Source organism: Pteropus vampyrus, unplaced genomic scaffold, assembly GCF_000151845.1.
Source record: "Pteropus vampyrus isolate Shadow unplaced genomic scaffold, Pvam_2.0 Scaffold635, whole genome shotgun sequence".
Taxonomy (NCBI): domain Eukaryota; kingdom Metazoa; phylum Chordata; class Mammalia; order Chiroptera; family Pteropodidae; genus Pteropus; species Pteropus vampyrus.
Window position 1 is genome coordinate 452652 of NW_011889416.1, and position 27238 is coordinate 479889.

General features: G+C 34.3%; 1 protein-coding gene and 1 pseudogene across 4 annotated transcripts in view; one reads left to right on the forward strand and one right to left on the reverse strand.

Annotated features, from left to right (window-relative positions):
- ATP7A (ATPase copper transporting alpha) overlaps positions 1-27238 on the reverse strand; it is a 153784-nt gene that overhangs the window by 105644 nt on the left and 20902 nt on the right. The window lies entirely within an intron of this gene.
- On the forward strand, positions 17044-17326 carry LOC111733768 (annotated as a pseudogene).

The following is a 27238-nucleotide window of genomic DNA, read 5'->3' on the forward strand; positions in this document are numbered from 1 at the left end:
TCAGAGGAATTCCATCTCCCTCTTACTACTCTATTATTTATACACACACACACACACACACACACACACATAATGTGTGTGTATATATATAATATAATATATAATTGATTTTGTAATATATGTTATATCCATCTTTCAAATTTTAAATGTTTCAAATATAGGTACAAAGTCAGGAACGTTTTTTAATCTTCCATTGCATTCAGCAAAATGACTCAGAAAATAGAGTAAAGCATAAATGATTTCATATGGTATGGAAAAAATGTAGGCTTCTGGGAGATCATAATATCAAAGAAACAATTGTGGCATGCAGCTATTAGTAATGAAGCGACTCTGAGAACAAGAGCATCCAACAACACTGAGGGAAATAACTTCTAAAGTATTTGAGTCACTCCCTAAACACAGATGGTAATCATCATCAGTAATAACATTTCCTAAGAGGAAGAACAGTATTATGACTAGATTGTCATCTCTGGTTTGAAAACAGAAACTGCAGAAGTTGAGTACAAACATGACATGTATAAAATCTGACTGCTTAAAAACACTTCATAAAGCTGATCACGAAAGTTCAAACATTAGTTTTAAATCCCCCTAAAATAATCAGTTTTCATAATTTAGAAAAAGTTTCTGAATTCTTAATAAATTATACAGTAAAATTTAATTTTTGGATACAGTTCTACCCGGATAATTTTTGATCACTATGATAATCAAGGAAATGTAAATTAAAACCACAACGAATATCATTTATACCCATAAGATAGAGAAAATTTTCAAAATCTGATAATACCAAGTGTTGGTGAGAATGTGGAACAATAGGATCTCTCTTATTCTGTTGGTGAGAGTGTAAATCAATACAACCATTATGGAATCTGCATGGCAATATCTGGTAGAGTCAAAGACATGCATATACTAGACCTCAAAATTTTCACTCATAGGTATATTTATTATCCTAAAGAAAATCTCACATGTGTCCGAGGAAACATGAATAAGTATGCTCATTGCAACAGTGTTTCTAATAGTTAAAACTTTGGAAATAACCTAAATGCCTATCACTCTGGAAATAACCTAAATGTCTATCAACCAGAAAATGGAAAAAAAATAGGTGGTAGTAAATATACAGTGGAGCATGATACAGTAGTTTAAAAGAATGAACTAAAATAGTGGTTCTCACTGGGAGAATGGGGAGATTTCATCACCAAAGGGACATTTGGCAATGTCTGGAAACATTTTTGATTATCACAACTGGGGAGGAGGGAGAAGTGCTACTGGCATCTAGTGGGTAGAGGCCAGGGATACCACTAAACATCCTACAATGGACAGAAAAAGCTCTTTGCAATAAATAATTATCAGCTCCAACATCAACTGAACAGAGACTGAGAAACTCTAAACTAGAGCTACAAGTAGCAACATGGATACATTTCATAAACATAGTTGAAAAAAATTTAAAAAAAGTTTCAGAAGGATATAAATGTCTAAATACCATAATTGTTTTTGTATGAACACATATACGGTAGTGTTAGTAATATAAAATATAAAAATGTGCATAGAAATGATGAACTCCATATTCAGGAGTTTGGGGAGGAAAAAAGGGATGAAATTGGAGCACAAATGGGAACTTCAAATATATAAGTAATGTTTGCCTTCTTAAGCTGGGTAGTGGATACACACCTATGATACAGGGTTCCCTATACTCTTTGTAGGCCTAAATTATTTCATTATAAGAATTTTAAAAGGAAAACAAATGACTAAACTGGGAGGACATTATGCTAAGTGAAATAGAAAAGACACAGAAAGACAAAAATGCATGATCTCACATGTGGAATCTAAAAAAGTCAAACTCTTAGAAGCATAGACTAGGGGCTGGGTGGTGGAGGAAATGGGGACATGTTATTTAAAGGGTACAAAGTTTCAGTTATGCAGGATGAAGAAACTCTGGAGACCTAACATATGGTATGGTTGACTACAGTCAATAATACTGTATTATATACTTGAAATTTGCTGAGAGATCTTAATCATTCCTAACCAAAAAAAAAGTAACTATTTGAGGTGATGGATATGTTAATTAGCTTAACTGTGGTAATCATTTCACAATGTACATGTATATAAAAACATGTATGCATGCCTTAAATATATATAATTTTTATTTGTTGATTACACCTCAATAAAGCTGAAGAAAAAAGATTTTTAAAAACCAGCCCGTTTCAGGGGGAAATAAAGAAGAAGGAAATATATAGGGAATGTGCAGAAATTGAGAAAAGTTACCAAAATTGAAACAATTCAATAAGTGAGGCCAACGATAAACTCCAACATATAAACAGTCAAAATCATCCAGTCTATTTTACCAGGGCTATAAAAACACCTGTTTGTTAAGCAAACTGATGACTTCGAGCTATGAGAACAACACTGAACTAGTTTTGCATTCAGGGTATCTATATAATATTTACAAATCGATTTAATTATTTCTTACCTGTTTGTTAATTTAAAACCACTACCACTCTAAAATGAAAACAAAAGGAGAAAGCGTTAGTTTCTCTATTATTTTATATAATGCATCTCTTTCGTTTAAATTATGTAATCCTTTAAAATGAAAATTGATCTTATTCCTTAACCTGTTTTCAAAATACTGAGTGCCTAATCTCTTTCATCAGACAATTGTCATCATATAAACAGAGGGCTAAGATTCTAGATGAAACAGCTGGAGTAGACAAGTGTATGTTTTAAAATATAATTGTTCTTTACATTTGATCATTCCCAAAAGATTAGGAGCCAATACTTAAGACATATTCATAAGGTAAAAGACGAAACATTAAGGTAAAAGAACAGAACATTAAAATTAAGAAAAGCCAATGTGTTTTGCTGGCCATTTTTGTGACTCCTGGGCTAATCACCACCTTTCTTGTGGTAACAATACAGGTATTTCAGATTCCTATAAAATTCCATCGTTGATGAAACTTTCATATATATGAATTTTGTGACTATCCTGCAATATAAATAAGGTAGTAGACTCCTTTTAAAATTAAGGAGGCTTACTCACACTCATACAGCCAATTCAGGCTGGAGTCCAAAGCTAACAATAGCCTCAAAGGGATTAACTTAATAAGGCAGTGTTTACAAAAGGCATAAAAATAAAACCAGCCAAAGGTAGAGATAGGGAAAATGCTTGAAAAATATTGGTACTCTGCAATAAACACAAGTAGGGACAAGTTCTTCAGAAACTGAGAAATAGTCCTCTAGTTACTAGGTGCCTTTCTACCAAGGGCTGAATATCTGTTGCCATGACAACAATTTTTTAGTATGGATGCAACTTTTCTTGCCTCAGACAAAGCCATAGTTATCTTTGGGAAGTAGAGAGAAGTAGGATTCAACTACTTGACATTAAAATGTGTCAGCTACTGTCCAATCATATTATGGGTTAAATATTGTCTTAGTGCAGTTGTCTATCTTAAATTCTAAGAAGACTGGTACTTAGAATACTTTTTTCCCCGCATCAAAACAATCATTTGAGTCAAGCTTGTCAGATACAATCTATAGGTAAATCACAGACTCCATGTAATACTATAGCTTTCTTCATAAGGAAAAATCCATCCTACAATTTTAGTTCTAAGACAAAATAGTGCTCCAAATCACTGATGAAAAAAACTTTAAATATCTATGAAAACTAAAAACGACTGTTAGTATTTAACTCTTCTATAGAGTAAGTTGAAAAAGCACTTATTTTATATTTGCTATAACTGATTAAGAACAAGTAAATTATAAAATAAATGATAAAAGATTAGTAGGGCTAAAAATGACAATTCAGTTTGACTAAACTTTTTAAATATGTCATTAATTTTATTTAAAAAATTACTAAAAGGATATTAATGCTAATTACCATATTATATATTCACATTTAAAACTGTTACCTATTAAAAAGTCTTATACTGATGTCAGAATAGACAGATCCTTGCAACAGAATAGAAAGTTGCAGAAACAGACATATGTGTATATATATATGTATATATATATGAGCTTAGTATATAATAAGGGAGGCATTTCCAATCAATGGGGAAATCAATAAGTGGTATTGGCATAATATGCTAACTATTTGAGGTGAACACTTTTATATCCCATCTTACACCAAAATTAATTCCAACTGAGTTAAAGACTGAAATGTAAAAAGAAAATAGAAAATGCCACAAAGATATAAAAGTGAATATTAATTAACAACAGCAACATTAAAACTTGGGGTGGGGAAGGCCCTTTGTAACATAAGCCAAAAGCAAAAACCATAAAGGAAAAGATTTTAAAGTTTAATTATATAAAATTTTTAAATTTCATGTGACAAAATATGCCATGTAAACAAACTACAAAAGCATATATACACCGAGTTTCTTTTGGGAGGTGATGGAATGTTCTGGAATTAGATAATGGTGATGGTTCCAGAAGTCTGTGATTATACTAAAAACCACTGAATTATATACTTCAATAAGGTGAATCTTATGACATGTAAATCATATCTCAAAAAAAAAACTATATAGTAATATATGTCACGCAACTGACAAAATAAGAAATTCAAAATACCAATAAACACATGAAAACTTACATTTATCAATTAAAACAATCAAGATAAAACATTTTCCCCCTACTAAGTTAATAAAATATGTCCATTACTATGTAGCTAAAACAGAACAAAATAGGAAATGACCTAAATTCCTACGAAAGGGCATTAGTTAAATAAACTCTAGCATATCCACACTTTTACAGATAGTTATCATATTTCTAGCTACCCAGCATCCAAACACACATACTAAGTCAAGGAAACCCCCTCCTGAAAGTGAATGTCTTGGTAAGAGGCAGTAGGACCCTGTCCCCACTAAAGAAGCCAAAGTGGGAATAGAGAATATTCCCTTACCCTTCATCCTTGAAGTTGAGATGCTAAGTGATTCTAGACGCAGCTGGGCAGATGCTTCTGCCCAAGGTTTTGAGTCCTGAGGAAGTGACACAAATACATAGTGATAGTGACAGAAAATTCAGGGCAGTTGCGGCCAGTTGCAGCGGCAGAGCCAAGATGTCAAAAGTGGTGGTGGCAAAAGTCCTGAGAAAGCCAGTCCCTCTGAAGAGGTCCTCACCAGACTGTTCTCACAGTGTAACCTTAGCTTGTTTTAGCCTCACTGGGTTCCCACCCATTTTCCAAGTCTGGTTGATCATCTTCTGTGTTGACTCTATAAGTAATCTTAATAGCCTACCAATAAAATCCTTGTCTGGTTAAGTGAGTCAGAATTTGCTTTCTGTTGTTTGCAAGCAAGAACTTGGCCTAATACATGTATAATAAATACCATGTGGCCATTAAAAACAATGATGTAGCTCTTCATTTACAGAGAGCAAAAATGTTCAGGGTATACTAAGAAAAAGCAAATTTTCACTCTACAAAAGTTCTCTTAATCAACCTCCAATGGATTAACCGATGGTCTCCATTCTATTACTAAAATATTCAGATGCCCACTGCATGTTTATATGCACTCCCTGTCCCACCAGTAGTGTGTTGGCGTACTTAGTTCAGCTGTGTTTGCTCCCAAGCCTGTTTATACCCACCGAACTTCCTATAATCATGTGATTTAATTGAATTTTATGCAATATATTTAATGAATATATAAACTGATGAAATACGAGTATAAAAGAGAGTTATTCTGTCTGTGAAAACAAAGGTGAATCTTTTAGAACACTCAACAAAAGTGAGCGGTAAACTACTGAAATAGCTGTACACAAAACGACTTTAAGAGATTGGGGAAAAATCATAAAAATGTAAAAGTTCTGTTCTTTACTAACATGAAACCAAACTAGAAATTAAAAATCTGGAAATGAAATGAAGCAATACGGATGTGGTTTATTTAAGAAAGAAAAGGAAGAATTCCAGAGAATCCATATGCAAAGAAAGAGCTTTGGCCCTACATATAAACATTAGAAAATAAACAAAAATATGTTCTAGGTTTTTAAAAAATAAGCTATGTATAATTTTTATGGTTCTCTTCTTCAATTAGAAAAGCAGTGGTTAGAAAGTTTTCTACCATGTTTACATTTTCTGAGGGAAGACTCTGGAACACACCATACAACAAAGAGGAAAAAAATGATTCCATTTTGTTTTAAAAGGGTCCTAGTAATTTACTCTTTCAGCCTTGACCAAAACCCATCACAAGCCAGTTTTTATAAATAGTTTAATAAGATAGGATTGAGAATGTGCATCCTTAACAAGGACATCACTGAAATCTAGATTTTGAAGAATCTTCTTCTGATCAATGAATTTCCCATGTTTGTCCAATAAAGCCATGAAATTCAATGGCTTATTATAATGGCTATATCCAGTATGTTATGCTGCCATTTTTTTAAGTTGTTGTCATTCAGAATCCTCAGTGGAAATCAGAGATGATTTTCCTCACACACAGTTTTATGTGGCATTTGTTCTTTCTCTAAAAATATTTATGAGCTATAGTAAAATTACTATTTCCTGAAAAAGGCAGACACTTTTTTAAAGTTTTTTTTTTTATTGTGGTAAAATACACATAACATCAAATTTACCATTTTAACCATTTTTAAGTGTAAAATTTAGTGGCATTAAATACATTCACATTGTTGTGCAACCATCACCACCATCCATCTCCAGAACTTGCCTATCTTCCTAAACTGAAACTGTACCCTTTAAACAATAACTGCCCATACGTCTTTCCCCCAGCCACTGGTAACCACCATTCTACTTTCTGTCTCTATGAATCTAACTACTCTAGGTGCTACATAGAAGCAGAATCATACAATATTAGTCCCCTTTTGTTTGGCTTACTTCACTTAGCTTATATATATTTTTTAATTATTTTTGTTTCTCAATTACAGTTGACATTCAATATTATTTTATGTTGGTTTCAGATGAACAGCATAATAGTTAGACATTTATATTATTTATGAACTATTTCCCCCCTTCCGATTAGTCTAGTACCCACCTGACACTATACATAGCTATTACAATATCATTGACTATATTCCCTTTACATGCCCATGCCTATTTTGTAACTACCAATTTGTACTTCTTAATCCCTTCACCTTTTTCATTCAGTCCCAAACTGGCCTCCCATCTGGCAAGAATCAGTTTGTTCTCTGTATCTATGAGTCTGTCTCTGTTTTGTTTGTTTGTTTATTTTGTTCTTTAGATTCCACATATAAGTGAGATCATATGGTATTTGTCTCTCTCTGTCTGACTTACTTCAATTACACTTAATGTAATATCTTTAAAGGTTTACCCATGTTATATCACATGTAAGAATTTCATTCCTTTTTAAGGCTAAAATATATTGCATTGTATGTATATACAATATTTTGTTTATCCACTCATCTGCCAATAGACATTTGGGTTGTTTCCACCTTTGGGCTATTGTGAATAATACTGCTATGAAGACTGTTATACAAATATCTGTTTAAGTCCCTGCCTTCAATTCTTTTGGGTACATACTCAGAATTAGAATTGCTGGAACATGTAATTCTGTTTAATTTTTTTAAGAACCATCATACAGTTTTCCACAGTAACTGTGCCATTTTACATTCCCACCAGCAACACACAAGGGTTCCAATTTCTCTACATCCTGGCCAACACTTACTATTTTCTGTTTTGTGTGTGTGTGTGTGTGTGTGTGTGTGTGTGTGTGTGTGTGTATTTAATAATAGCTTTCTAATCAGTGTGAAGTGGTAACACTTCTTTTTTACATCTCACAAATGTCAATGAAGAATTGGAGAATAAAAATAAAATATGAAGTACGTGGGAAGTCATAACCCTTCATTTTCAGTCATTTCATTGTTATTTTATTTAATTTATAATATATTATTTTAATCTTTCTTGACAATTTCCCCTGTATTCAGATTTTCTAGCAAGAATTGGTTACAATACATACATTAAATGTGAAGTATTATTGCTTTGAGTTCTAGCTTATGACTCATTAGCTTAATAGGTTAGTACAGTAATTTGGATTGGGTTCAAAGGGATCAGGATAAGAAGGTGTAACAACTGGTCATTAGTAAATGTTCTTTGCTCATCATGTGCTTATTTTTAGAGTAAATATAAAAATGGAAATGTTGTGAATTTCATTTATACCAGTTCTTTAGAAACCTAGCATTTAGATTTAAATATAGTTCCCTAAACTTTTCCTAAAGATAGTAAGCATATACTTAAGGGGTAGAGTGTATTAAAGGGTACAATATTGTGCTTTCAGCACTATAACTGAATAGCTAAGTAATAAAGAAGCAATACTAGTCATAATTATTACAACAAAATAGACTGATCAATAAAGATGATGTGGGCAATATCTAGAATCTAGGAACATATTATCTTTCACTCTGAAAAACCTGTTTGTTATATGTGTTTTGGAAAGTAAGAGCAAGAGGAACTGATCATTAGAAGCTACTTATTCATAAAAAAAAAAATTGAACTACTATACGACCCAGCAATTCCACTTCTGGATATTTACCTGAAGAAAACAAAAACACTGACTTAAAGAGATATATGCACCCCTATGTTCACTGCAGCAATATTTTCAATAGCCAAGATGTGGAACCAACCTAGATATCCATTGATAGAATGGATAAAGATGAATGGAATATTACTCAGCAGTAAGAAAAAAAAAATGAAATCTTTCCATTTGTGGTAACATGGAACAACAGGGTATTAGGCTAAGTGAAATAAGAAAGAGAGAAAAACAAATACCATATGACTTCACTTATATATGGAATCTGAAAACAAACAAACAAACAAATACACAAAACAAAAACAGACTCACAGAAACAGAGAACAATCTCATGGTTGCCAGAAGAAAGGGGAGTGGAAGAGGGTAAAAAAGGTGAAGGAGAATAAGAGGCACAAATTTCCAGTTGTAAAATTAATAACAGAGATGTAGTGTACAATACAGGGAATATCGTCAATAATATTGTAACAATTTTGCTTGATGACAGATGGTTATTAGAATTAGTGTGGTGATAATTTCATAAGGTATATAAATGTCAAATCGCTATGTTGTATACCTTAAATTAATACAATACTGTATGCCAATTATACTTGAATAAAAAAATGTTTAATGTTACTTATTCAAATATTTGTCCTCACCTAAGCATTTATAATAAATGCCTCCCACACAAGAGCGAAATAACTTATAAAACACTTAAGACCAATGAAACTGCATGAAATCTCAGGAAAAAGAGCTGGGAACTATTCATTTTTTCAGTTCTCTAGAAAAGTTTGGTGTTTTATTGGTATTATTTCTTTACTAACTGGAAGAATTCACCAGGGAAGCTATTTGGGCCTCGAGTTTTCCTTGTGGGAAGGTTGTTACATCAATTATTAAGAGGTGTTTTAAAGTTTCCCACCATGGTTATGTACCTATTTCCCCTTTCAGTTCTGCCAATTTTTGTTTCATATATTTTTAGGCTATGCTAGTAGGTACATAGAAAGTTAGGAATATTACATCTATTTGTTGAATTAATATTTTTAATCATTATGAAGTGCTCTTCTCTCCAGAAAAATCTCGACTTTGCTGACAGTATGGTCACACCAGTTACCTTTTGGATAGTATTTGCACAAAGTATTTTTTCATCCTTTTATTTTTAACCTTTCTATGAATAGCATATAGTTGTATGTTATTTCTTGAGTAGCATTTAGGGTTTTTTTTTAAATCTTTACAAGCTCTGCTCTGAACTGTAATATTTGGTCCATTCACATTTAATGAAATTACTGATATTGTGGTGTTTATATTTATCATCTTGTTGTTTTCTATTTGTCCCAAGTGACAAATAGAGCCTTTTTTTCTCCTTTCTTGCTTTAATCAAATATTTTATTTATTCCCTTTTTCCATGTAATAGCGTGTTAGTTTTTAAAAATTCTTTTAGTACCCTAGAGATCACAATATGTCTCCTTGAATTATAATAGTATACCTTAAATTAGAACTTTTACCACTGCCTGAATAATGTAAAAATTTTAAAACATGTTAACTCCATTTAACACATCCCATCCCTCATTACTGGTTTCCTATTGCTGTTGCAACAATTTGCAACAATACAAATGCTAGGACGTCAGTAGTCTAAACTGGATATCACTGAGTAAACTGATGTGAATGGAGCAAAGTCCACTTTGACTCAGTGATCAATATTAATATCACAACTAGTGGGACAACAAAGAATTATGTGTCTCCTATGTACCACCTATGAAGTATTTTCACCAAAAATCTTTAACATGTATCTAATCTTTATTTTTATTTTATCATTTATTATTATTTATGCCAAAAGCACCTGGTCTTCCTAGGTGGTCTCCCATCCAAGTACTAACCAGGCTCGCACCTGCTTAGCTTCCGAGATCGGACATCAGGCTTGTTCAGGGTGGCATGGCCATAGACTGTGGACCATGGTTCCACTGGGGTGCAAACCCAGGATCGCCTGTGTATAAAGCAGATTTGCTAACTGCTAGACTATGGAACCACATCCTCTAGTCAAATCTTTAGAACTAACTTCCAAAACACAGGAAAAAAGAGAAACTAAAAGCATTCATCTTTTAGTCAAGGAAAAAGTAAAAATAATCAAGGTGTTGGCAGGGCTATGTTCTTTCTGGAGGCTCTAGGGGAGAATCCACCTCTGATTTGTTTTAGCTGCCTGTATTCCCTAAATTATGGCCTCCAGCTCCCAGATGAATGACTCCCAATTCAGCCTCTATCTACACATCTTTCTCTGATTCTCCTGACACCTTCTTTTACTTATAAAGACCTTTGTGATTATATTGGACCCACCCAGATAATCCAGGATGATGCTTCCATCTCAAGATCCTTAACTTAATCACATCTGCAAGTTCCCTTTAACTTTGTAAGGTATTCACAAGTCCTAAAGATACAGACACAGATGTTTTTATAGGGTCACTATTCTGTCTGTGTACCACACTCTTCCTATATTTTGTTAGTGGTGTCACATATTTTAATTCAATATGTTCACAAACATGTCAGAAAGAAAAGCTCTACCTAACAGTAGAATGCCAATTACTAAGTGTAGACAGAATAATGAAGTTTGAAAATCACCATTTGGCAAGTACCACAGTAATAACTGACTGAGGAAGAAATCACTTATAGACACGAAAAATAGTGGGGAAAAAAGTTTGATGAGAAAGAGAATATTTATGTAATCTCAAATTATCATCATAATTAATGAGACAAATTGATATACTATGCTAACTATTCAAAAGAAAACTGACTATATTAATATCTAAGTAGATTTTAGAGCGAGGATTATAGTACAGACTTAAAAAATGGGCATTTCATAATAACAAAGGGGACAATTAATAAGGGAGACATAACAAAGATGAACCTAAAGAGGCCACACCAAGACACATCATAATTAAAATGCCAAAGGTTAAATATAAAAAGAGAATCTTAAAAGAAGCAAGAGAAAAGCAGGGGGCACCCATAAGACTAGCAGCTGATTTCTCAAAAAAACAAAACAAACAAACAAAAAAACTATGCAGGACAGAAGGGCTTGACACAAAATACTCAAAGTGATGAAAACTCAGGATCTACAACGAAGAATACTTTATCCAGCAAAGCTATCATTCAGAGTTGAAGGACAGATAAAGAGCTATCCAGACAAAAATAAGCTAAAGGAATTCATCAACACCAAGCCAGTATTACAGGAAATGTTGGAGGGACTTCTTTAAGAAGAAAAAGCATGTATCAAAATCATAAATAAAGAATGGTAAAAAGGGGGGAAAATGGCGTAGATGATTGAGGCTCTGTGCATCCCTCTAGCGACCAAATCAAACTTGTGACAAGAAGCAAATAGCAAGGAAAATTGCCTGGGATCTAGATGAACAAGCCATACAAATAGGAAGAGAACTAAGAAAGCACCCTGCAACAGCAGAGGGTGGGATGGGGCAAGGACGTGAGACTGCCTGGTCCCAAGCAGCGAGTAGGACAGAGGCTGTGTCAGCGGCAGCCAGCAGCTGCAGATGCCTCTTAAAGGGGCCACGTCCACGACTGGACTTTAGCGGTGACAGACCTGCTCACTATGTGTACCAGCGCTGGTTTGGCTGCACAACAGGCACCAGAGACTTACAAGGGGACACTGACTTGTCCGAGTAAGGGGCAAAGAGAGACTTGCTATGTGCAGAAGTGCTGGTGGTATCCACTGTTCCTCTGTTAAGCCCTCCTCCCTCCCAATGGGTAGACTCAGCACCACCACAGCGGAGACCTCATCAAACTGGATAACAACGGTCACTCTGCCCAGAGGATTCCCTGAAACTCAGCCTCCCCCAACTCACAACCCCACCCAAGCCACATCCAGCTGTGTCCTCACTTAGTCAAGTGCCTCCTGCTGAGCAGCACCTTGACTCACACTGGTGGAAGTTGGCCTCGGTTTCTGGTATCGCCTTTTGAGGCAACTGTAAGCAAAGCATCTGTGGATTGCTTGCTGAATCTTAACAGGTGGCCCTGGAGGGACACAGCCTGGGGCTAAACTTGGCCTGCAGCTGAACCCCTCTCAGGCCTGTGCCACTGGACACCTACTACACAAAGCTACACTAATGAGATCAGGAGACTTAAGAGCTTTACTTAGTACATAGAAACAGACACAGAAAGGCAGCCAAAATGGGAAGACAAAGAAGCAGAAACCATATGAGAGAACAGAACAGAGATCCAGGAATGATGGAGTCAAGTAATCTAACAGATGCAGAGTTCACAATACTGGTTGTAAAGATGCTCAATGAACTTAGGGGAAGTGTAGATGAATTCAATGAGAACTTTGACAAAGAGATAAAAAACATAAAAATGGAAATGGAAATTATAAAAGGGAACCAGCCAGAAATGAAGAAAACATTATCTGAGATGAGAAGTATATTAAATGGAATAAACAGAGTGAATAAAGAAGAGGATCAAATGACCTATATAGAGCATGGGAAAGGCAAGGACACTCAATCAGAATGGCAAGAAAAAATAAGCTGAGACTATAATAATAATTTAAGGAGCCTATGGGACACTATTAAAGGTAAAAATATCCGTGTCATAGGAGTATATGAAGAGGGAGAACAAGAAATTGGATATATATTTGAAGAAATAATGATGGAAAACTTCCCTAACCTGGTGAAAGAAATACACATAACCTCAAGAAGCTCAGAGAGTCCCAAAAACCAAGAACCCAAAGAGGCCCACACCAAGACACACCACATTTAAAATGCCAAAGGTTAAATACAAAGAGAGAATCTGAGAAGCAGCAAGAGAAAAGCTGTTAATTATCTACAAGGGAGCACCCATAAGACTGGCAGCTGATTTCTCAAAAGAAACTATGCAGGACAGAAGGGCTTGACACAAAATATTCAAAGTGATGGAGACCCAGCATCTACAAACAAGAATACTTTATCCAGCAAAGCTATCATTTAGAGTTGAAGGACAGATAAAGAGTTTCCCAGACAAAAATAAGCTAAAGGAATTTATCATTACCAAGCCAGTATTACAGGAAATGTTTGAGGGATTTCTTTAAGAAGAAAAAAACATGTACTGAAAACAGGAATAAGGAATGGTAATAACTACATTCCTATCAACAAGTATCTCAAATGGAAAAAGAATTAAGTGCTCCAACCAAAAGATAGAGTGGCTGAATGGATAAGAAAACAAAGACCCCTACATATGCTGCCTACAAGACACACACAGACTAAAAGGAAGGGGATGGAAAAAGATATTTCCTTGGTGGACCTAGAGGGTATTGCACTGAATGAAATGGACTGGGTAGAGAAAGACAAATATCGCATGATTTCACATATACGAGGAATCTAAAGAATAAAATAAACAACCATAACAACAAAAACAGAAACAAACTCATAGATACAGAGGATATTTTGAGGGCTACTATATGGGAAGGGTGCTGGGGGGGATGTTAAAAAGGGCAAAGAGATTAAGAAGTATAAATGGATAGATACAAAATAGTCATGGAGATATAAAGTGTAGAATAAGAAAAATAGTCAATGATGTAAAAAACATGTAAGGGGGAAGAGAGGTACTTGATTTAGTGGGATAACCACTTTGTGAGTTATATTGATCTCTAATCACTATGCTGTACAACTGAAAATATATTACTGTATGCCAACTATAAATGAAAAAACTAATTGAATTGTACAATGTAAATATGAGCAACTAATTGTCTATTATACTTCAATCAAGCTGGGGGGAAAAAGATGTACTCAGTTTGTACTGAAATGTTTTACATATGTTCTGAATTAAAGCAGTAGCCACCTAAAACAAAACAAAACAAAACAAAACAAAAAACAACAAAAGAACTGGAAAATCTAAATAGACTGATCAGCAGTATGGAAATTGAAACAATCATCAAAAACCTACCAAAAATAAAAGTCCAGGACCAGATGGCTTCACCAGTGAATTCTACCAAACATTCAAAGGAGATTTAATACCTTCTCTCCTCAAACTCTTCCAAAAAATCAAAGAGGAGGCAATACATCCTAATTCATTTTATGAGGCCAATATTACCCTGATACCAAAACCTGATAAAGATAACACACAAAAAAGAAAACTACAGACTAATATCGCTCATGAACACAGGTGCAAAAATTCTAAATAAGATACTAGCGAACCGACTACAACAACATATTAAAAAGATTATACATCATGATGAAGTGGGCTTCATCCCAGAGGCACAGGAATGGTTCAACATATGCAAATTGATTAATGTGATACACCACAGAAACAAATTAAAAAATAAGAATAGTCAAGCATCTCAATACCCTTCTCTCAACAATTGCTAAAACAAGTGTGCAGAAAGCCAGCGAGGATAGAGTGGCTTTGATCAACACTATCAACCACTTTCACTAGACTGAAATTCACAGAATTGTCCAGTAACATCAGCAGAATACACTTTCTTCTCAAGTGCAGATGGAACATTAGCTAAGACAGACCAAATTCTGAACCACAGAATAAGTCTCACTAAATTCAAAAGGATGCAAGTAAAACAAAGTATGTTCTCTAACCACGATGGAATTAAATTAGAAATTTAAAAAAAAACAGAAATATCTCTGGATAACCTGCAATATTGGGAAACTAACTACTAAATAACCCATGGGTCAAAGAAGAAATAAAAAAGGAAATTAGAAAGTGTTTTGAACAGAATTACATACAGCTTCATTAGTAAATTCTATCAAACACTTAAAGAAGAAATAGCATACATCCTTCAAATACTCTTCCAAAAATAGAAGAGGGAACACCTTCCAACTCATTCTATGAGCTGATGTTACCCGGACACCAAAATAAGATAAAGATACCACAAGAAAACTACGGACCAATATTCCCAAGAATATAGACAGAAAAATCCTCAGAAAAATACTAACAACCCAAATCCAACAACATATAAAAAGGACTATACATCATGACCAAGTAGAATTTATCACAGAATGTGAGGTTGGTTCAGCATACAAAAATCAGTCAATGTTATATACCACATTATCAGAATAAAGGCTAAAAAACACAAATATCTCAACAAATGCAGAAAAAACATTTGACAGAGTTCAACATGCTTTCATGAAAAAAAAAACACTCAGAAAACTAGAAATAGTTGGGAACTTCTTCAATCTGATAAAAGGCATTTATGAAAAGCCCACAACTAACACTGTACTTAATGGCAAAAGACTGAAAGCTTTTTTCCTCTAAGATCAGGAATAAGACAAGGATGGTGACCCATGCCATATAGTACTGTAAGTCCTAGCCAGAGCAATTAGTCATGAAAAAGAAATAAAAGGCATCCTAATTGGAAAGGAAGAAGTAAAATGATCTCTGTTCACATGGGACATGATCTTATATGCAGAAAACTCTAAAGACTCCACACACACAAAACAATGTTAGAGTTAGCAGAGTTCAGCAAAGTTGCAGGATACAAAATCAACACGCAAAACCAGCTGTACTTCTGTACACTAACAGTAAACAATCTGAAAAGAAAATTAAGAAAACAATTCCATTTGCAATAGCATCAAAAGAATAAAATACTTAGAAATAAATAACCAAGGGGATGAAAGACTGAAAGACTGAAAACTACAACACACTACTAAAAGAAATTAAAGAAGACACAAATAAATGGAAAGATATCTCACATTCATGAATTAAAAGATTTAACATTGTTAAGATAAAAATAGTACCCAAAACAATCTACAGATTCAATGCAATCCCTATAAATCCCTAAAGGGTATTTTTGCAGAAATAGAAAAATCCATCGTAAAATTCATACGGAATCTCAAGGGACATCAAAAAGCCAAAACTAACAAGAAAAAGAAAAAAGTTAGAAGTCTCATACTTCCTGATTTCAAAACATATTATGCAGCTACATTAATCAAAACGGTGTAGTACTGGCATAAAGACAGACAGACCAATAGAATAAACAACCCAGAAATAAACTCCTGCATATAAGGTCAAATGATCATTGACAAGGGTGCCAAGACCAGTCAATGGGGAAAGGACAGCCTCCTCAACAAAGGTGCTAGGAAAATTGGATACCTATATGCAAAAGAATGAATCTGGACCCTTATCTTACACCATATACAAATATTAACTCAAAATGAATTACAGACCTAGATTTAAGAGCGAAAACAAAGGTAAAAGTTTCATGACATTGGATTTGGCAATGATTTCTTGGATATAATACCAAAAGTACAAGTAACAACAAAAATAGATAAATTGGATTTTTTCAAAATGAAAACTTTTGTACATCAAAGGACACAATCAAGAGAGTGAAAAGACAAAGCAAAGAATGGGAAAATTATTTGCAAGGCATTTATCTAATAAGGGAATGATATACAGAATATAGAAACGAATCATATAACTCAATGACAAAAAAATACAGTTGAAAAATTGGCAAAGTATGTGTAGAGCCAGATGGGTGCTAGAGTAATCAGGGGGATCTCTTCGTAAACTATATAAATGTCTAACCATTGTACTGTACACCTGAAACTAATGTAAAATTTAAAAATCTATATATAAAGAAAAATGTGCAAAGGATGGCTGAGGGTCACACTGAGCTGTGAGCTGCTTCAGAGGCATCTTTAGGAGTCAGCAAAATGGCAGAAGACATCGAAATCAAAATGAAGAACTACCAGACTGCCCCTTTTGACAGCTGCTTCCCCAACCAGAACCAGACCAGCGACTACTGGCAGACCTAGACTTCCACCACTGAGAAGGCAATAACTGGTAAAAGGGTGGTATCTCCATATGTGAATGTGTATAAGTCCCTCTGCCCCATATCCTGGATGTCAGCATAGGACAACCACTGGGCAGAAGGAACATTTCCTGGGAAAATCTGAACTGGCTCCATCCACCTCTCCTCTGTCCTCCATCTTTCCTCCAAGGAGTTGAAGGGGGACCTGGGTACATCCAGCCCTGGGATCCTGAATCATGGCTAAACTAATAATAAATACTTGTTGGAAAAGTGTAAAAAAGAAAAAAATGAAAAGAAAAAGAAAAATGGGCAAAAAAGATACATAAAGTGCCAACAAATACATGGAAAGATGTTCAACATCACCAGCCATTAAGGAAATGTAAATCAAAACCACAAGGTGATACCACCTCACACCTATGAGGATAACTATAATTTTTAAAAAGTAGAAAATATCAAATGTTGGTGAGGATGTGGAGAAACTGGAACCTTTGTGCATTGTTGGTGGAAATGTAAAATGTTGCACTCACTGTGAAAAAGTAAGGCAGTTGCTCAAAAAATTAAACATACAATTACAATATGATCCAGCAATTCTACTTCCAGGTATATATCTAAAATAATTGAAAGCAAGGACTCAAACAGATACTTGTACTCCCAAGTATTCTTTTTAACGTTTAGCAATATGGCAGGTAAAAAAAATCAATTCTTTATGTGTTTCTTAGATTAATGAGGTTAATGATCTTTACATATGTTTCTTAACCACTCACTTTTCTTCTCTTGCATACTAATCCTTTGGCCGTTTTTCTGTAGGGGGTAGTGAGAGGATACTCTACATGACAACCATTTTGAAGGCTCCTGGATGCTGACAAATTTCAATAGCTAATATTTATGCTTTTATAATAAAGCTGATTCAGTCGGCATTTACTTTTTACTCTATACAAGTATTAAATTGGTGGATGTGGGAAGAAACAAGCCATGTCTTCAAAGGATCTACAAATTAAAAGTATTTTCTTATCAATACGTGCAAATATAAGTTTGATTACCTCATCTTTTTTGACAAATATGTCTAAGATTTAAATGGAAAATCTAATGGAAAAAAGTTTTAACATATATAAACATATATGATGACCTTATAGGTTAGAACTACCTGTCAACAGATATTGAAGTTAAAAGACTGTAACCCATCATCAAAAAGATGAGATAATAAATGTGCTGGTGAAGATGTGAAAGAAAAGGAACCCTTGTGCACTGCTGGTGGAAATGTAAACTGGTACAGCAACTCTGGAAATAGCATGGAGGTTTCTCAAAAAGATAAAAATAGAACTACCATATGATCTAGCAATTTCACTTCTGGGTATATAACCAAAGAAAATGAAATAACTGTGTCGAAGAGATATCTGCACTACCATGTTCACTGCAGCATTAGTTACAATAGCCAAGACACAGAAACAACCTAAGTGTCCATCAACAGATAAATGGAAAAATATATAAAAATAATATATATTTATATATTTATACATACATGACAGAATACTATTCAGTCATAAAAAGGAAGTAAATCCTGCCATTTGTGACAACAGTGGATGAATTGTGAGGGTGTTATGCTAAATGAAATAGACAGAAAGACAAAAATTGTATATGCATTTTTTAAAATGAAACTCATAGAAAAAAAGATCAGAGTTGTGGTTATCAGAGGAAGGGGGTTGGGGAAGATGGAGGAATTGGATGAAGATGTTCAAAAGGTACAAACTTCCACCTATAAGATAAATAACTATTGGGGATATAATTTACAACATGATGACTATAGTTAACACTGCTGTGTGTTATATTTGAAAGTTGCTAAGACAGTAAATCCTTAAAGTTTTTATCACAAGGAAAACATTATATATGTTTTTTGTATATATATATTTTTTGTATGTGTGTGTGTGTGTATATATATGGGGTGATAGATGTTAACTAAGTGTGGTAATCATTTCACAATATATGTAAGTCAAGTCATTATACTGAATACCTTAAACTTATACAGTGCTATATGTCGATTATATCTCATAAAACTAAAAAAAAAAAAAAACACTTTTAACTCCAGTCTATTTTACTATACCAATAAATTTATTTTAAATTACACCTTCTGATGAACAGTAAAAGTCAGAATTAAATCTATATCTGTACTTGTGAAAAAAAATATAATTGGCAGCCTTAAAAATATAACAATATAGAATGAATACAGGTCTTAATAAAGATCAGCAAATAAATCTCTCATATGAAGGCAATGTTGTACCATAATCACTGGACAAAAAAATCTTCCCAGTTTTTGAAGTTGCACTGAAGATAGCATATCCTTGTGACTGATAACTTATCATTTCGGTGTTGACCTACTGAAATAATGTGGCAAATTACACTTGTGCTACCATTTAGCGCTATGATTTTATTTTGTAATTCTGGTCAATTTTGTGCATATACCTACAGGGACTCTGGCATATAAACACAAAATAAATAAACAGTTCTCATGGCAAGTTGATGTTAAAGAGTAGTGAACTAAATCAGTCATCTAAACTACAGATGAAAAAAGATTTATGAAGTAAAAAATAATTAGCCCACTATCAGGAATGACATGAGTGTCCACAAAGCTAAGTCCTTCCACTGGTAGACTTGAGCAGTGGCCTGTTTACGTAGACAACAGGTGAGAGAGCAGCCTAAGAAAGAGACACTTGGGCTAATACATGCTGAAGTCTACCAGCTGAGACTTCTTTATATGCAACTGGAAAGATGATCAATTCATACATTGTTACTTTAGTCCAAGCATTTGCAATAAAAGAATGAAAAAAGATTACATACTTTCTTCTAATGTATACGTCTTTTTCTTGCTGAAGGCTTATACTATATGCTTACAAACCTTTTTATTTAACATAAAACTCAGTTGTTAAATGAAAAGATATTTAAATCTTTAAACGAGCTAAAGATACATATTTGGGGAATACGAATTAGATATAAACTAAAATGATTAAATCATGTTTTTTGTTTATCATGTTGGCAACAATTTAAAACACCAAAATATCTATTCAATATGGTCAAGGGTGCAGAAAAATATTTTACCATACTGTCAATGAAGTGTAAATCATTATGGCCATTTTTGAAGGGCAATTTTGCAATACCTAGCAAGATATGAATCTAACCTACAAAAATACTTACACAGATGCACAAGGCTAAAGGATAAGCATACTTAAAATAGAATGTGGAGATTCTCTAAACATCTATTAATAAGGAAATAAATAAATTATGATGCATTCATATTATAAAATATGGATGGATCTTGAGATTACCATGCTAAGTGGAATAAGTCAGACAGATAAGGTTGAGAACCATATGATTTCACTCATATGTAGAATATAAAACTAAAAGCAACAAACGAACAAGACAGAGACTCATGGACAAGGGCAACAGTTTAATGGTTACCAGAAGAAAGGGGGGTGGGGAGAAATAGATATGGGTAAAGGGGATCAAATATATGGTGACGGAAGATTTCACGTTGAGTAGTGAACACACAGTGTACATATGACATATCATTGAATTGTACACTTGAAACCTATATAATTTTATTAACCAATGTCACTCCAATAAATTTGATTTTAAAAAAAAGACTACACAGCAGTTAAAGAGAATGAGCTAAATCTGTATAGGCCAACACAGAAGCATATCCATGAACAGAAAAAGGTCTAGAAAGATACAAACCATTAAAAATGATTACCCATTGAGATGACTTTGTCTTTTTACTTTGTATACTTCTTTATCATTATAATTTCATTAAAATAAGCATAATTGTTTTAGTAATCAGGAAAAAATAATAAAGAAAAAGCTGAAACTGGCCAAATATATTTTCTTTGCTCGAATTAGATACATTTATTTTATTCAAGAGCTTTAGACATTTGCAGATAGCTTTTTTCCCCAAACACAAGAAGCAGCAATCACATACAGTTCCTATTTTTAAAGACAAGCAAAGGTTAAGGGTGTCAAAGAAGGAGACTGCAGAAAATAAAGGAAGTGAGAAAAAGAGGAGTAAGAGAGGACTGATACAGAACATACAGAAAAAGTAATTACTTTCGTACTGGGAATGAAAATAATGAACAGAATACGATTCTTTAATGTTTAATTGGAAGCGAAAAGAAAAACTGAGATATAGTTTTCTTTGATCACAGATGAGGAGTTTAAAATAAGCAGCAGTAAAATAAATCTCACTACAATTAGTTTTAAAAGCCTAGGAAAATTCAAATGTGATCAGGAAGTACAAATTAGTTAAGAGGAACAAACCAGTTTCCACACTGTCTGGTTGAGAATCTTTGAGATGACAGGGAAAACACACAACCGATTCTAATAATCTGACTTTGGAGATGGATTTGAGACAACAAAATATGTAACATTTCCATAACCAAAATCAGTTAAGTCTTCTCCAAAACTAATAATGTAGAAAGTATGAAAATTAATAAACAAACCTCATTTAAAATGGAGTCAAGGAGATCAAAGCTGAAAACATGGTGGAGTGAGAGACGTCCCCAGATCTCTGCCCTTGAAACAACAATAAGCTGAACATCTAAAACTCAACAAAAAACACCACACTGCACGCCAACACGTCTGAGCGTGGGATCTGCACATAAGAGCTACCACAGGTCACAACCCAGGTGTCGGGTGGTGGACTGGGACAAATAAAGAAGCTGCCTCTGGCAGCTGCCAGAGTTTCCTGCAGGAGGAATGGGAGGGGAGAAGGAGCAGCAAGTTCCTGCCGCGAGTTGCCCGAACAGCCCTGCCTTGGAAAGCTGTGAGCTCACCATGGTGGGCCAGCTGCAGGGCCCAGACATCAGGATAAAAAGCAGAGAAGCGGCATGCAGAGAAACAACAGTTAATTTTTACCGACCGCGGTTGCAAAACCGAGACTGAGCCACAGCCCCTAACCCCCAACCCAGAGGGCCTCTCCCCTCATACCCTTCGAGACCGATCACCATGGAGCCCCAGGAAAATCTGAGCAAACACTACCAAAACTGTTGCTAACACTGACAGAGACTGAAACTTAGGGTAGCGAGCGTGATTAAATATCTATCAAAAATTAAAAGGCATTTTTAAAGCTTTATATAAAGCAAGGACCCAAGAGACTTACACGCCACCTAGTGGAAACCAAAAGAAAAGCGTCTTCTTTGCAACAGGCTAAAGAGAGACTTTTACATAATAAATCCGCTTTCTGAAAAAAAAAGGAGAAAACATTTCCATTAATGCTCAGGCGGAGAAACAGTCCATTAAAGACCAAGAACAACCAAGGTGACAAGGCATCTCAGAAAGAAAGAGAAAAATCTCCAGAAAATAAGATTACATAGAAATATGTAACTTAAATGACAGAGAATTCAGGATGGTACTTCTGAAAACTCAGTGAGTTCTGAAACGAGTCATATTAACAATTTCAGGAATTGAAAAAAAAAACCTAGATGAACAGAGCAAGGAGACTGAAACGCTCAAAAAGAACAGAATAGATCTTTGGAGATAAAAAACAGTCTCAAAGAGTTAAAAAATGAAATAGCAAGCTTGGGAAATAGAATCAACCAAATGGAGGAAAGGATCGGTGATATTGAAGACAGAATCTAGAAATGAATCAGAAGGAAGAAGAGAGAAACCGAAGAATAAAAAAGACTGAAAGAGAAATTCAAGAACTTGCTGATACCATCAAAAGAGAAAACATAAGAATAATGAGCATTACTGAAAGTGAGGAAAAGGAACAGGGATTATTAGAAAGCATTTTCACACAAATAGTTGATGAGAATTTCCCAAATCCAAGGAATGAGCTGGAGCTTGGAATTCCTTGGAATTCAAGAAGTCAACAGAACACCCAATTATCTCATCCCAAAAACGCCATCCCCAAGACACATTTTATTAAAATTATCAAAAATCAATGACAAAAGACAGAATTCTCAAGGCAGCCAGGGAGAAAAAAACAGTAACTTATAAAGGTAAACCCGTTAGATTATCTTCGGACTTCTCAGTGCAAACCTTACAAGACAGAAAGAAATGTAATAAAATATTTAAACTATTAAGTGAAAGGAACTACCAGCCTAGAATAATGTATCCAGCTAAGCTCTCCTTTAGATATGAAGAAGTCAAGACTTTTCCAGACATACAAAAATTGAGGGAATGCTCCACTACGAGGCCTGCACTACAAGAAATACTGAAAGGGGTCAGCTCACCTAAAACGAAATGACAAAAAAAAAATACATAATTAGGAGTAAAGTGACTATCAGGTAAATAGAAACAGAGGAGTGCAATCCTTACTAAGAACAGGGCATTATAAGCTTAAATAATAAAAAGAGAATTATTATAACAAGACAGTAATGAACGTTCAGGATACACAGGGACAAACTGATTTAACAATGAAAAAGGGGGGAATCAAAGGTCCAAATTCGCAAAAGGGAATGAAGATAAGGCACGCACAAAAGAAAATGGATGACTATATATATATATAACTATCCATAACATATTCAGAATGGTAGCCACATGCCAAAGATTCAGAACCGAAGGATATAACATAAAACAACAAGGACCAGAGGGAAAAACCACAAAAGCCAACCAAAATAAAGAAAACAGAACACAAGGACAAGGAAGCAATGGAAACAACGAGCTACAAGAAAGCAAAAGAAAATATGGCTATAAGAAGACCTCATATTCTAATAATCACCCTAAATGTAAATGGATTGAACTCACCAATAAAAAGGCACAGAGTTGCATAATGGATCAAAAAACAAAACCCAACCATATGCTGCCACCAGGAGAAACATTTCACCTCCAAAGACAAGGCTCAAAGTGAAAGGGTGCAAAATGATATTTCAAGTAAATGGCATTCAGAGAAAAGCGGGAGTAGCAGTACTAATATCAGATGAAACAGACTTCAAAATAAAAAAGGTAAAGAAAGATACTGAGGGACACTTTATAATGATAAAGAGAATCATGCACCAAGAAGACATAACACTTATTAATATCTATGCTCCCGATCAGGAAGCCCTGAAATATGTAAAGCAATTACTAACAGAACTAAAGGGAGAAACAGACCAAAACATTATCGTACTAGGGAACCTAAATACCCCACGGTCAGATATGGACAGATCATCCAAAGAGAAAATCAATAAGGAAATAACATCCTCAAGTGACACATTAGACAAACTGGACATAATTGACATTTACCGAGCCTTCCATCCTAAAACAGCTGCTTATACGTTCTTCTCTACTGCACAAGGAATATTCTCAAAAATTGAGCACATACTGGGATACAGAAATAGCCTCAACAAATATAAAAGGGATGAAATCATACCAACCATATTCTCTGATCATAATGCTTTGAAGCTAGAGATCAACTGCAAAAAGAAAGCAGGAAGAACCACAAATACATGGAGATTAAACAACATGCTACTGAAGAATAACCAGGTCAGGGAAAAAAATACAAAGAGAGATCAAGAGATGTATAGAAATTAATGATAATGATAGCACAACATATCAAAACTTTTGGGACACAGCAAAAGCGGTCATAAGAGGAAAGTTCATATCATTACAGGCCTATCTCAAAATATAAGAATGAGCCCAAATAAACAACCTAATGCTTCATCTTTAAAAACTAGAAAAAGGAAGAAAGATTAAGTGTAAACTCAGAAGGAAAGAAATCATCAAAAGTAGAGCAGAAATAAATGAAATTGAAAACAAAACAAACAAACAAAAAACAACAGAAAAAATAAATGCAACAAAGAGCTGGTTCTTTGAGAGGATTAATAAAATTGACAAACCCCTGGCTAGACTCATTAAAGAAAAAAGAGAAAGGACACAAATAAACAAAATCAGGGATGAAAGAGGGGAAATTATGACTGACAACACAGAAATAAAAAAGAATCATACAAGAATACTGTGAAAAAGTACAGAACACCAAATTTAAAAACCTAGAAGAAATGGACCAGTACTTAGAAAACTACAAACTTCTTAGACTGAATCAAGAAAAACTGGAAAATCTAAATAGACTGATTAGCAGTATGGAAATGGAAACAATAATCAAAATCCTACCAAAAGGAAAAGTCTTGGACCAGATGGCTTCACCAGTGAATTCTACCAAACATTCAAACAAGATTTAATACCTATTCTCCTCAAACTCTTCCAAAAAATCAAACAGGAGGCAATACTTCCCAACACATTTTATGAGGCCAATATTACTCTGATACCAAAACCTGGTAAAGATAGCACTAGAAAACTACAGACCAATACCTCTCATGAACACAGATGCAAAAATCTTAAATAAGATACTAGCGAACTGAATACAGCAATATATTAAAAAGATTATACACCACAATCGAGTGGGCTTCATCTCAGAGGCACAGGGATGGTTCATCATACACAAATCGATTAATGTGACACACCACATAAACATATTAAAAAATAAGAATCATATCATCATATCAATAGATGCAGAAAAAGCCTTCGACAAGATACAGCTTTCATTTGTAATCAAAACACTTAACAAAATCGGTATAGAAGAAAAGTACCTAAACATAATAAAGGCCATCTATGACAAACCCTCAGCCAACATTATATTTAATGGTGAAAAACTAAAACCTTCCCTCTAAGATCAGGAACGCTAGGCTGTCCACTATCGTCATTCTTATTCAATGTAACACTGGAGCTCCTAGCGAGTGCAATCAGACAAAAAGAAAGATATAAAAGGCATCCAAATAGGAAACATAGAAGTCAACTTGTCACTGTTTGTGGATGAATTTTTCTCTATGTAGAAAACCCTAAAGACTCCATAAGAACACTACTACAAACAATAAGCAAATACAGTAAAGTCTCTGGATACAAAATATTCAAAAATCAATAGCGTTCCTTTACTCTAATAATGAAGTGTCATAAAAAGAAGTGGAAAAAATAATTCCTTTTGCAACTGCAACAAAAAGAATAAAATATCTAGGAATAAATGTAACGAAACATGTGAAGGACCTATATAATGAAAACTACAAGACCCTATTAAAAGAAATCGAAGAAGACACAAAGAAATAGAAAGATATTCTGTGTTCTTGGACTGGAAGAATCAACATAGTTAAAATGACCATAACACCTAAAGCATTATACAGATTTAATGCAATCCCCATCAAAATCTCATCGGCATTTTTTAAAGAAATAGAACAAGAAATCATATTAGTATGAAAGCACAAAAGACCCCGAATTGCCTAAGCCATCCTGAGGACAAAAAATGAGGCTGGAGGCATCACTCTGCCTGATTTCAAATTATACTAGAAACAACAGTAATCAAAACGGCATGGTATTGGCAGGAAAACAGACACACGGACCAGTGGAACAGAATCGAGAGTCCAGAAGTAAACTCATATTTATATGGGCAAATAATTTTCGACAAAAAAGCCAAAAACATACAGTGGACAAAGGAAAGCCTCGTCAATAAATGTTGCTGGAAAGCTGGAAAGCTACCTGCAAAAGAATGAAACTAGACTGTTGTCTATCACCACACACAAAAATTAACTCGAAATGGATAAAGGACCTAAATATAAGACCTAAAACAATAAAATACATAGAAGAAAACATAGGAATGAAACTCAAGGACCTTGGACTTAAAGAGGATTTTATGAATTTGACCTCAAAAGAAAGGGAAGTAAAAGCAAAAATAAATGAATGGGACTACATCAAACTAAAAAGCTTCTGCTCAGCAAAAGAAATCTTCAGCAAGGTAAAGAGACAAAATCCGAATGGGAAAATATATTTGCAAGCAACACCTCTGATAAGGGCCTAATATCCAAAATATACAAAGAACTCATATGACTCAATAACAACAAAAAAACAAATGATACAATCAAAAAATGGGCAGTGAACCTGAACAGACATTTCTCCCTAGAGGACATAGAAATGGACAACAAATATATAAAAAGATGCTCAACATCGCTTGCTATTAGGGGAATGCAAATCAAAACCACAATGAAATATCATCTCACACTTGTTAAAATGGCTATAATCAACAGGATAAGTAATAACAAATGTTGGAGAG